Here is a 13661-nt window from a genome sequence, read left to right on the forward strand (position 1 = left end):
TAACTTTTTCTCCACACTGCACTTAATTGCAAGGAAATATTTAATTTTAATATAAATTAATTAATCACTTTAATAAATATTTTTACCTTATGGATTAATCTTTGATGCTTATTTCTTAATTTTTTTTAACTTTTAAAATTTTATTTATTGAGAGAGAGAGAGTGAGAGAGAGAGAGAGAACAAGCGCAAGCAGGGGAAGCTGCAGAGGGAGAGGGAAAAGAAGAAGCAGGTTCCCCACCAAGCAGGGAGTCAAGCTCAGTCTCAGGGCCTTGGGATCATGATCTGAGGTGAAGGCAGAGGCTTAGCTGACTGAGCCACTGAGTCTAATTGTTATCTTTGATATTTAAGGAAATACTTTATCATCTCTAATTGATCCCCTATGTCACAAATACAGTTTTCTCTATGGTGCTATTAATTTTATTGTCTTCAAATTAGACTCTTTTTCTAGAAGCATTTTTAATCAGTCTCTTAGGTCTATAATTTAGTTTTTATACATTTCATTTAGTATTTTATTTTATCTTCATCATTTCTGAGTATTCCTGACCAGTACTCATTGGTCAAATCTTTCTTATTAATCTATTCCAAAAATTTGTTTGTTTCTATAAGATTTTGTTATTACTGCTGTCGTTCTTAGGTTTTGCCTTTATATTCTTTTTGTTTTGTTTTGTTGTTTTATGCTTTGGTGTTTTTGTTGTATTGTTTTCTCTTTCTTTTGAATTAATACAATCAAAGCTTTAGATTTCCTTCATACCTTTAATTATTGTCACTTATTTTCACAAATGATATTACCATAGTACAGTGATTCTAAATATTTCTGAATTAGCTGTATTATTTCTTTTTAGGTATAAAGTTAACTTCCAGTTACATGGACTTAATATTTTGGTCATTCTATTCTAGTTTTATTGCCTTATCATTGGAAAATATAGCCTGATACTGAACTCTAGGTAATGATGTGGGAGAGCTAGGTTCTTGTCTCTTGGAGTCAAAGAAGGAATCTCGTGGGCAATGGAGAGTGAGTAAGTGACAGAAGTTTACCAAGTGAATATATAGAAAAAGCTCTCACAACTAAGAGGGATCCCCACACAGTTAACAATGAGTGCCTTCAGGGTTTATTTTTTACAAAAAGGTAACCAGGCAACTTTAATCCTTTTAACATCTCTATCAATAACTGCTGCAATGGCTTACCTCCTTTTTAGGGTCTGATTATTCTTTTTTGGTTACAGGTGTTTATCATAGAGACACCCACCCCACATGACCCACCCCATACACCTAGAGCAGGGTGGTCCTCCATCCCACATGCCTAGATCAGGGTGCTCTTCCCTGGGGTAGGGTGGTCCAATTTATCTCTTTACTCTGGTTTTGCCACACCACATTTTGGGGATTTCTGAGAGCCTGTTCACAAAGTTCCCTATGGATCTCTTCTTCCTTAGCCCCACATGTCCATTACTCATTTTGAGAGTTGATATTACCAAGTACTGTAATTCTAAAATTTTCTGAATTAGCTGTATTATTTCTTTTTAGGTATGAAGTTAACTTCCAATTATATGAATTTAATATTTTGGTCATTGTTTTCTAATTATATTGCCTTATTCTTGGAAAATATAGCCTGATATTTAACTCTAGGAATTTATTGGCATATACTTCTGGCCTAAATAATGGCCTGTTTGTGTAAATGTTCAACTTATGCTTATATAGTTACTGAAGACTATAGTTTTGGGGTCAGGATTGCTACATTTATTAATAAATCAGGACTATTAGATTCTGTAAATTTTAATGTCTCTTAATTTAATCTAATTAAATTATCAGTTAATGAAAGAAGTTAAATTTTTTATGTACTACTGTATCTAAACTTATCAAAGTCTTTTGCTATAATTAGACAAGTATGTCATCCTATTTTTATACCAAGTTTACATTTAAAAAAATCATACTATCTGAAATATTATTTATTATTATTATTATTATTATTTTTAAAGATTGTATTTATTGGGGTACCTGAGTGGCTCAGTCAGTTAAGTGTCTAACTATAGCTCAGGTCATAATACCCGGGTCCTGGGATAGAGCCCCGCAGGGGGTTCCCTGCTCAGTGGGGTGCTTCTTCCTCTCCCTCTCTTAATCCCCCTGCTGTGTGCATGTTTTCCTTTTCTCACTCTCTCTCAAATAAATAAGTAAAATTTAAAGATTATCTCTCTCAAATAAATAAGTCAAATTTTTTTCTCAATGGGAGGGAGAAGCAGACTCTCCACTGAGCAGGGAGCCTGATGCAGGGCTCAATACCAGGACCCTGGGATCATCACCTGAGCTGAAGACAGACACTTGAACCGACTATGTCACCCAGGCACTCCAGTTGTTTATTTATTTATTTATTTTTATTATGCATATGTTTTATCTCTCTTTTCTTCAAGTCTTTTTTCGATCTTTTTACTTTTTTCATAAAACTGAATTATTTCAAGATGACTTGGTCATCCTCTTTTCCCCCACCCCATAGGTCATAGAGTACATTTTAACTGTTAAAATAATATTAGTATTTAAGTGCTGCCTACACAAATTAAGGCAAATTATCTGTGGTCTGTATTCCTGAAAATATTTTTTTTTATTATGCCTTCCTAATCCAATGACATTTTATAAGGATCTAAATGTTTACATTTGTGATTATTTTTTCAAGATAATAAAGCTATTACTTCATTCTTTTTTATATCTGATGTTATTTAAAAAATTTCTGTCAGTCTGATTCTTGTTTCTTTATTAATGAATTATTTTTTTTCTCTCTAACACTTATGATTTTTATTTTTTTTTGTCTTTGGTATGTATGCCCTAGTTTCGGATTCATAGATTCAACTATAGTTATGAATATTTTCTTTCTTTTCTTGTATGTAAGTTTTAATCCAGTGTCTTGACTATTTTATGATTGAGAAATAGATGTTCATTAATATTCAAATATTTCTTTCCGTTTTCTTCTTTCATTTAAAAAAAGTCATTTATTTTATTTTATTTAAAAAATATTTATTTATTTATTTGGAGTAGAGAGAGAGGGTCATGAAGAGTGGCTGATTATATACTTTCAATTTGGGAGGAGGTTAGGGATAGCACAAGCCTCCAAGGTAGTTTATAAACAAGGTTTCCAGGACCTTGAGGGGGCTAGCTATTGTTAGGGAAAGGTCATTTATTACTATTTAGTAAAAACTCAGGGAAGAGACTCTTCTGATGTGTATCAGTGGGTATATGCTTGGGAGATGATTGCCAATGTATATCTTGAGGGCAGGGGTGGGGAGTAGAGATAAAGAAGTTTCCAAAGTAATTTTTACATGTGAAAGTAGATTTTCAGTATCCTGGGGGGGTGGACTAAGAATGCTTTTTGCCCTGAGTGGTTGTGTCCACATGGAAGCATCTGAGTCCCCAGAGGAACTTCAAGGACTTGTCAACAGGCTATGAGTAGTAAGGAAATCTAATTTTTTCTCTAGCTTTTGTTCCACACACATCACCTACATCTTACACCTCTTTTATATTGATAATTTTAATGCTTTGCTGGTATCCAGATGACTATATCCTTAAGTGACTTCTTATCTCTATTGAATCCATTACGTATTCTATCCATTGTATTCTTAATTCAACTAGATTACATATATTTAATCTAGTAGTACCACTAGGTTCTTATTCTTGTTTTTATTTCAAAATCTTTCCTTATTTCCTTACATTATTTATTGGGTATATTTTAAATCCCTGATATACTCACTTAGTATATATAAGCTGTCAACCTTATTCTTATTTTGAGGTAGCTATATCTTTTTGGGTTTTAGGACATCATACCAACAATGCCAAATAATTTTCAGACAACAGCAGGATCTCCAAGAATTCGACTAAATTCTGACACTATCTACCTGAACATAGCCTAAGATTTCATCAGTTAAGGGATCAGTCCTCCAAGACTATCTCCAACCCCATCTCAGATGCCAGTCTCACTGTAGGCCCCAGGTTATTACCTGTGCTTGTGACGGAGCAACTACAGGTTGGAAGTCCCAGTGGCCTACTTCTTACGTTCTTTTAATTTGCTACAGGGACTCAAAAAACTCAGAAAAATACTTACTTTATGTTTGCCAGCTTATTAAAAGATATAATAGAAGATTTAAATCAATAGATAGATAAAGAAGTGCACAGGGCAAGGTATGGAGAATGGGCACAGAGTTTCTATTACCTTCTGTAAGACTGCCACTCTTCCTGCCTTTTCATACATTTAACAAACTAAAAGCTTTCTGAACCCAGTCCTTTCAGGTTTTCTGTGGAGGCTTCATGACATAGTCATGACTGACTAAATCATTGTCATTTGCTGATCTAATCTCCAGCTCCTCTTCCCTCCCCAGATAATCCTGAATTGGGAGGAAGGGGAGGCATGTTGGGCAAAAAGTTATGAAGGCTTTCACCAAGTGGTTGGTCCTTCAGGCAAACAGCCCTTGCCTTGAGTGAGGTCTGAAGGTCACTTCATTAACATAACAAAACACACCTGTCTCACCCTTATCACAGGAAATCCCAAGAGTTTTAGGAGCTGTGAGTCAGTAGCCATGGTTGAAAACCAAATATTCAGATGACCAAAATATATTTCTTGTAAACCACTATATTACACTACATGCTTAAGTATTTAACTATGTGATCTTTTAAACTAATATTTTTCTAAGAGTCTAAACTGTTCTGTCAGTAATCTGGATTGGGGAGTGATGCATTGCCAAATTTCTGTCGTTTCAGTCCAGGAAGTCAAAGAGAAACAACAGGAGAGCCCCTTAGGGCAGGAAGTTCAAAGTAACAATGTTGACTACTACTCCCTTTTCTTGATTTTTTTTTTAAACAAGCAAATCATCTCTTCAGAGTTGCAGTTTAAAGCCAAGAACATGCGGAATTGGGAGAAAAAAATAGTTAAATTTGGAGACTTGCAGAGGTAGAATCAGAGTAGTGAAAGCCATTACAGTAACGGAACTAACTGAGGTCAGTCTTTGGTGAATCACAGAAACAGGTGGAGTTGTCAAACAAAGGAATCTTTGTTTACAACATACAAGGAGATCACAGGGAATAAGTTCCAAAGCCTTGACTGTTTGAACAGGAGAGACATTTTTATTTAGTATTTAAGATGAATACTCAGAAGGGAGAGTTTTATTATCCCATGTATGGTTGGTCATAAGGTTGTGGATGCATGCACATCCACATATGTATTTGTGCAATATGTATTGCATGTTCACCTGAATGAAGCTTGTATTCCACCGAGGGCAGAAACTTCAACGTTAGAATAAAGCAGAGGTAACTGTTGGACAAGGGAAAGGGACTCTGCAGGCTTCAAGAGCAGCTATAAACTAGATGGGGTCTTGGGCTCATTTTCTGGGACAAGGAATGCAAGGCCTTGATTACTTTTGAAATAGCACTAGGAGTTTTACCACTGATTTATTGTCTCAATAGCTTAGGCTATTTCCTGGTCTGGTGGTGACTGTGAGTTTTCCCATTGCCTTGTTCCCTCAAAATCCTTAACTAGTGAGGTTTTTGCATTTCTTTGTAAGAACCTCCCAGGGAGTTTTGGAAGAAGTGTGCTTGGGCAAGTACACAGGTGGGGTATAGATCATTGAAAATAGCTGGGGACAAAAAATGACTTTTCTTATGTCAGGAAAACTATATCTCATCTTTAATTTTCTGGGAACCTCTCACTCTTTCTGCTGATGTTACCAGCAGTCATCTGAGATATTACTGATTGTTCTCTTGAACCTAAGGAAAAGGAAATGTAGAAAGCAAAAGACAAATCTTTAAAATCTATCCTGCAACTCATCAATTCACTGCAGCCACCTCTCTGTCTTTCCCTTTCTCTTTTTCTCTCTTTCTCTTTCTCTCTCACTTTCTCTCTCACATATGCACAACACATGCAAATCAACTTAAAACAAATTTTAATTTTCCCTATTCCATTTTAATATACTTGAGGCATGATCATTTTCTTAGTAAATACAAGAAAAAAAAATCTAGGATTCCATCATTCTGTGTGATTAAAGTATTGAGGAATTTACTTCCAATAGCACTTATAAAAACATATTTTATTTAAGTAATATTATATAATTAGGTGCCTGCATTTTTCTTATTCTCCAACTAGTGTTATTTGGCAATTAATATTTTGTCAATCAATATTCCCCTATATCTGAATGTGTGGGCAGTGAGAGATGAGTTAGAGGCAAGGATGGTGAACACTCCCAAGAACTGCAGACTACATATATCTTAAGCCATGATTTTCTTTGCAAAGGTCAACATTGATAATGTTCTAGTCATACCTCTGTGTACCAGGAAAGAAGTAGCATATTTCTTGAAAGACACAGCTATCAAAGCTCCATTGAGAAACCGTAAAGATGGAGAAGGGATTTGCAAATTATATATCTGATAATGGACATCTACTATGATTATTAAAAAATGAATAAAAATAAAAAACCTTACTAATAACCAAACAGAGTATCCAATTTTACATGTGAAGAACATTATTGAAGAGACATGTCACCAAAAGGATATAGATGGCTTATAAGCACATGACAAATTTCTCAACATTTAGACATTAAAGAAATACAAATTAAAATCATAATGAGACATGCTTACATATCTATTAGAATGGCTAAAATTATAAAGGCTAATTGTGCTTGGTCTGAGTTAGATTGAGAAGCAACAAAAAATCTAAACTGTTGTTGGCATATATCATGATACCACCACTTTGGAAAATAGTTTGAAAATTTTTTGAAATGCAAAATATGTTGGAGTTACACAAATAGCCATTTTACTTCTAGGCATTTAACCAAGAGAAACAAACCCTATGTTCATACAAGGACTTGTATATGAATTTCATAGCAGCTTTATTTTTAAGAATTGAAAACAGTGGAAATGTTCATCAATGTCCATCAATAGAGCAAAGACAAATTATGATCTACTCATTAAAGAGATTACTATTCAACATCAAAATGAACTATTTACAATTGGAGATTCTCAATGTAATGATGCTTTTCTCAAAGAAAAGCCAGGCAATGAATAGTATATGCTGCGTGATTCCATGACTATAAAAAATCTAGAAAATACAAATTTATATATAGTCACAGTCATCAAATATATTGGTGTGATTTTAGTGCCTTCTTCTGTGCTCCCATAGCTTCCTCCACTTGGATCTCCGAGCATTTGTTACACCATGTGAAAATATGAACTCTTTTTCTTTATTCTGTATTACTAGAATAAGAATCCTTGAAATTTTATGGACATTTGAACTCTCCGTTATTAGCAGAAATTCTATCACACAGTAAGTTTCCAAATATAAAAGCCAGAGTTTTACAATGACTTCTAAGCTTTTACATGATCTAGCCACTCATTTAACCTCTGTGACCTCTTTCTCTGCTACTCTTCAGTTACTCACAGTGGCCTCCTTGCTATTCCTCAGATGCCAGGCACGATCCAACCTTATGGCCTTCAAGATAGCCAATTTCTTTGTCTGGAGTGACCTTATTGCTGATAGTTCTGGGCAAATTCATCACCTTTCCATACCTTTGTTCAATTGTCAGCTTCATTGTAACTACCCTGATCTTCCTATTAAAAATTTTAACTCCCCATCCCCTGCCTAGCAACCTTGATTTTTCTCACCCTGATCGAATTTTTCTTTTTCCCCCTTGTACTCATTAGTTTTGAATGCACTATGCAATTTTTATTAAGGTTTATAGCTTTTAATCATCTCACCCATTAAAATAAAAGTTCTACAAAGCCAAGCATTTCATTTACCAGGGTAGTCTGAAGTAATATCTGCCATATAATAGGTTCAATAGACAATTGGTAAATTTCAGAATAAATAAATGTTGAGAGTATACTGAATTTCATAAGTCATTTCAATAATTTTTTCCAAAAAATAAACTATGTAAAACATACCTTAAATTTACTTTCAAAATATTTTATAGCATATAATGGACAATATACATAAGCCTTAAAGAAACAATCATATAAATAACCATTTCATACCTACTTAAAAACTGCATAATACCACACTCCTAGATCCTCTCTGAATGCTCTAAAATAACCCTTCAAAGGAAATACATTTTTAAAAATAACAGATTTTTTGTCAAATAATTTAATAAAACAAAAGTTTCATTCATCTATGTAGATCATAATAAATGTTTTAATAAGCATTAAATTATAACTCTGAAGTGTGCTAAAATGAAACCACCTGCGAAGGGTGAGAGAACAAAAATAAACATCATTTTTCCAAATAAGAGGAATTTATTACCTTTGAATCAAAGCATGTGGATTTGTTCAAACTGGCAATAAAGGAATATGGAGACACAAACCATAGAAAGTCATATTTTAGATTTCTAAAAGACTTCGAAGAGAAGAGTATACATTCACTTCTCACTTATTGCTCCTACATATTCATGAATTTGAGAGAAAAAATAGGCCCTGTGTGTCTTAGCAGCTAATGGGATATATTTTGATATTTACATGCTTACACATATTATGTGTTATAGTCTTCTCTTTTACATGCTGTGAAAAGGTTAACCCCTATTCTGCAGAGATCTGAAAATGTAAAACAGTGCCTGAGTAGCTGAATTCATCTAATTCGAATTTCTTGCAGGTCTAAGACCTATTGTTTTTCACTTGACTGCCTCCTTTTTCATCTGTCAATTGGTTACAGATTCTGGTACTGAAGAGAATACATTGGGGCTGGTGGCTCAGTGGGATAAAGCCTCTGCCTTCAGGATCTCAGGATCCTGGGATCGAGCTCCACATCGGGACATAATGTAACGACAGATAGTTTATATGGGAGCCCTTTGGGTACTCTGGTGGATGAATGCTTTTAAGTTAATTTTTCATGGACATGGGGAGTTAGAGAAGAGAAGGGAGGTGGGGGAAATTGGAAGGGGAGCTGAACCATGAGAGACTATGGACTCAGAAAAACAATCTGAGGGTTTTGAAGGGGCGGGGGGTTGGGAGGTTGGGGTACCAGGTGGTGGGTATTATAGAGGGAACTGCTTGCATGGAGCACTGGGTGTGGTGCAAAAAGAATATTCACTTGATAAACTTCTGTCACTTACTCACTCTCCATTGCCCACGAGATTCCTTCTTTGACTCCAAGAGACAAGAACCTAGCTCTCCCACATCATTACCTAGAGTTCAGTATCAGGCTATATTTTCCAATGATAAGGCAATAAAACTAGAATAGAATGACCAAAATATTAAGTCCATGTAACTGGAAGTTAACTTTATACCTAAAAAGAAATAATACAGCTAATTCAGAAATATTTAGAATCACTGTACTATGGTAATATCATTTGTGAAAATAAGTGACAATAATTAAAGGTATGAAGGAAATCTAAAGCTTTGATTGTATTAATTCAAAAGAAAGAGAAAACAATACAACAAAAACACCAAAGCATAAAACAACAAAACAAAACAAAAAGAATATAAAGGCAAAACCTAAGAACGACAGCAGTAATAACAAAATCTTATAGAAACAAACAAATTTTTGGAATAGATTAATAAGAAAGATTTGACCAATGAGTACTGGTCAGGAATACTCAGAAATGATGAAGATAAAATAAAATACTAAATGAAATGTATAAAAACTAAATTATAGACCTAAGAGACTGATTAAAAATGCTTCTAGAAAAAGAGTCTAATTTGAAGACAATAAAATTAATAGCACCATAGAGAAAACTGTATTTGTGACATAGGGGATCAATTAGAGATGATAAAGTATTTCCTTAAATATCAAAGATAACAATTAGACTCAGTGGCTCAGTCAGCTAAGCCTCTGCCTTCACCTCAGATCATGATCCCAAGGCCCTGAGACTGAGCTTGACTCCCTGCTTGGTGGGGAACCTGCTTCTTCTTTTCCCTCTCCCTCTGCAGCTTCCCCTGCTTGCGCTTGTTCTCTCTCTCTCTCTCACTCTCTCTCTCTCAATAAATAAAATTTTAAAAGTTAAAAAAAATTAAGAAATAAGCATCAAAGATTAATCCATAAGGTAAAAATATTTATTAAAGTGATTAATTAATTTATATTAAAATTAAATATTTCCTTGCAATTAAGTGCAGTGTGGAGAAAAAGTTAATAGACAACTGACATAGGAATGAACAATACTTAAAATATTTAAAACTGACAAGGAATTATTAGATTTAGACTCCATGATGATCTCTATGTATGTGCATATAAAACACCTTAAAATACTTTGTAGGAATGTGCTACAGGAAATTAAAGAGACAGGGAGATAAAGGGGGAAAAAAATAGCTCAACTTGAAATGACTAGTTGGTTGCCACTGTGTTTTATTTACATTTTCCACCACTTTTTTGGTCAATGAAATTATTTTACATGTATCTATTATTATCTTGTAGGACATGTTACACTAATATCATTATTAATGAAGTTGAGAATAAGAATAGGATGCCTCATTTCATCATAATTGTTAAAAATGATCCCTAAGCTGGTAAATGCAGGAAGCCAGAAACAGAAATAATAATTAGCACCAGTTCAAAAGCTTGTCCACCTGGAACCTGTAAGAAAATCCAACTAGATCCTGAAAATAATGAGTGATTTGAGGAAACTGGACAGGGATATAGATTTCCAGATGCTTTTTACTTATAATGGCAATAGCAACTTAGACAAGGTAATGGAAAAAAATCTATTAATTGGCAGTAGGAAAATTATTTAAAAAATAGAAACCATAAGCCAATGAACTTGGGAAAATTATGAAGAATCTACATAAACATAAAAAGAAACAATATATATTTGCCAAGGCACATTCACATTTTAAAAAATAAGTTGAAAGGGGAACAATATGCCATAATACATATATCAATGTTTTTCATAGAAGTTTAGTATAAAAAATAAACATTTTAAATAATTTATTTGGAAATTGATATCACATATCTGAAAAACTTGGAAGAAGAAATGGATAACCATGACTAAACAAATGTAGCAGAAAAATGATTTACAATAATAGATAAAAGCTATTCAAAAATGCAGTGAATATTGGCCAAAGCTTAGAAAAATCGATAAAATATAAAATGTAAAATGAATTCATGAATGAAAAATAGAATCCCATTAAATCTAATTTGGAAAGAACTAATAATTTTTTTTTTTTTTTTGCCTGAATCTGCTCTGCCTTTCATTAGGTGGGACACTGACCAAGCCCACTCAGCTCCTCTCTCATGCCCAGTAATAGAAAAGTCAGGGACATTAATTACTTCTGGGATGAATTTTAACCACTGTGGATAGGATGCAGAAGCCAGTGGGTTAAACAGATTCTTTCTTGTTTCAGGAAAATAATTCTGAGATGTATTCTGTGCATTAGGATTGATGCTCAGTTGTCCACAATCATAATCCACTCAGTCTGAACTCATATATGTTTCTCCTGGACCACTTAGCTCTTCTCATTCTCTCCTCTTCCACGTGATCAAATCCCAAAATAATTATTTAGATTGTGTATGCAAGTCCTGATTTTGAAGGGAAACTCAGTTACAGAAAGAGATGAAAATAAAGATACAGGAAAAAAAAATGGTGCACTTGGGTGACTCAATTAGATAAGCATCTGACTCTTGATTTCAGCTCAGGTTGTTATCTCAGGGCGATGAGACGAAGCCCCTATAGGCTCTGTGCTGGGCAAGGAGGTTGCTTAAGATTCTCTCTTCTTATCCCTTTACTTCCACCCCTCACCTCCCATGCTGTCTTTCTCTTAAATAATAAGCACTGCTGAACTATCTTAGATTCTGTACCTTCTCTCCAGCCATGAACCTATCACTGTCTTTTACTCTTGAAAACTTCATTAGACAAATTAATGTGGTGAAGGAAGCAATATGAGAAAGCCTATTAATCTGATGAGCATGGAACTGAACAAACCCTATAGATACTTTCCCTTTGATTTCTAGCCTATCAATACCTACAGTGAGTCACGTACACTCAAGATTATTGTTTTTATTGTATACTTCATATATTCATTAATTTTTGACTCGTTATCATTTTGTTGAAGTGTTAAACTATGGTAATAAACAAACTTTTAATTAACTTTTCCTCCTATGATACAAATATAACTTGCACTTGAGCTTTAGCTAATTTTATGTTCTAAAATTGCCAAAACAAAATGATCAAGGTTTCTAGATTATTTACTGTATTTTCTACTATATAATATTGTTCTATCTCTTCTGTATAAAGAAAATGAATGCTTGGGGCTCTTGGGTGGCTCAGTGCGTTAAAGCCTCTGCCTTCTGCTCAGGTCATGATCCCAGAGTCCTGGGATAGAGCCCCACATCAGGCTCTCTGCTCAGCAGGGACCCTGCTTCCCTTCCTTTCTCTCTGCCTGCCTCTCTGTCTACTTGTGCTCTCTGTCTGTCAAATAAATAAATAAAATCTTAAAAAAAAGCAAATGAATGCTTGATAACTAAATGAATGCTTTACTGAACAAATTAAATATGGCAATAGCATTTTATTTTATCATGCTTTACATATTAAACTATAATATTATATCACTAGTCTACAAATAATCTACTCACATAGTGATTTGGAAGCTTTTAGCAAAAGAATTCTTCCTCCTGATTGTAGTATAAAAGCCACAGAAATATACAGAAGACTCCCAGGATAGAAAGTTAAATCCAGTTATCCGTGATGCCTTGAGTAGGACCTGACCTATGTATGTCCTGGGATGCACTAGTAACTGTTACATGTGATAGGATTATATTTAAAATATACAGTTTCATTTACTTCACAAAGGAGATATAAATTTGAGAATAAAATATTTGATGAATCTATAAAGTCTATATCTATTTGTAACCTATGTGGTAGAATTAAGATGTTAATTTGAAAAAAAATTTCATTGAACACATACACATATTCAATTGTTTTTATATATATAAACAGCATTATTTATTTATGTAAATAAATGCATTGTCAGTAAAATCCATTTACTGATCAATCATAAGGGTAATTTTAAGTACTAAGAATAAGAAATATGTGAAAAGATAAGTGTTCAAGAGTGCAGTTTGTGGTAATTAATACAATATGATAGGCTCATAAAAAAGATATATTACTTGAACTTAAAAGCTTCTATAATTAAGCGATGACCACTTGAAATTTGTAATTAGTCTTGCTGCAGTTTTTCCTTGCACTTATTGCCCTTCCCCAGAAGTTCATTAAGAATTTCTGTGAATGTCCTTATGTTTAATCTCATTCATAGATTCCACTGCTGCTCACAAAACAAAGCCAAAAAGAGAGGTAACTCTATGTGGCACTCCATCCACAAGCAATACATTCATAAATAATTAAAAAGCTCTCTACTTCATTTGTTACCCATTCAGCTGATAATTTAAATGAGTAACTGAGGCCATTTTATCAGCACTTTTAATAGAATGTGACTCAGAAACTTCACAGTGTTTTTTAAGAAGAAATGCTCATGTGTTAAGGTTTTTATTGTTTTTAAATCAACAAAATAATTTTCAAATATTAAAAGCAAATGTCTCCTTTTCCTCCAAGTTTCCTTGCTATGTCAAAGTTATAAATAAATACATTACAATCGTATTTTGAGTAGTAGATAAAAACAAATGTTTTGAAACTGTCTGTGGGTTGAGTGTCTGGGTTAACTTGTATAAATATCTGAACTCAATGTATTTAGACTGTATTAGATGGTTTTTTTAGACTATT

The 13661-nt window shown here is 33.8% G+C and overlaps 1 long non-coding RNA gene across 1 annotated transcript in view; it reads right to left on the reverse strand.

Annotated features, from left to right (window-relative positions):
• Positions 1 to 13661, reverse strand: part of LOC131819949 (uncharacterized) — an 84322-nt gene that overhangs the window by 44728 nt on the left and 25933 nt on the right. The window lies entirely within an intron of this gene.

Source organism: Mustela lutreola, chromosome 17 (genome assembly GCF_030435805.1).
Source record: "Mustela lutreola isolate mMusLut2 chromosome 17, mMusLut2.pri, whole genome shotgun sequence".
Taxonomy (NCBI): Eukaryota; Metazoa; Chordata; class Mammalia; order Carnivora; family Mustelidae; genus Mustela; species Mustela lutreola.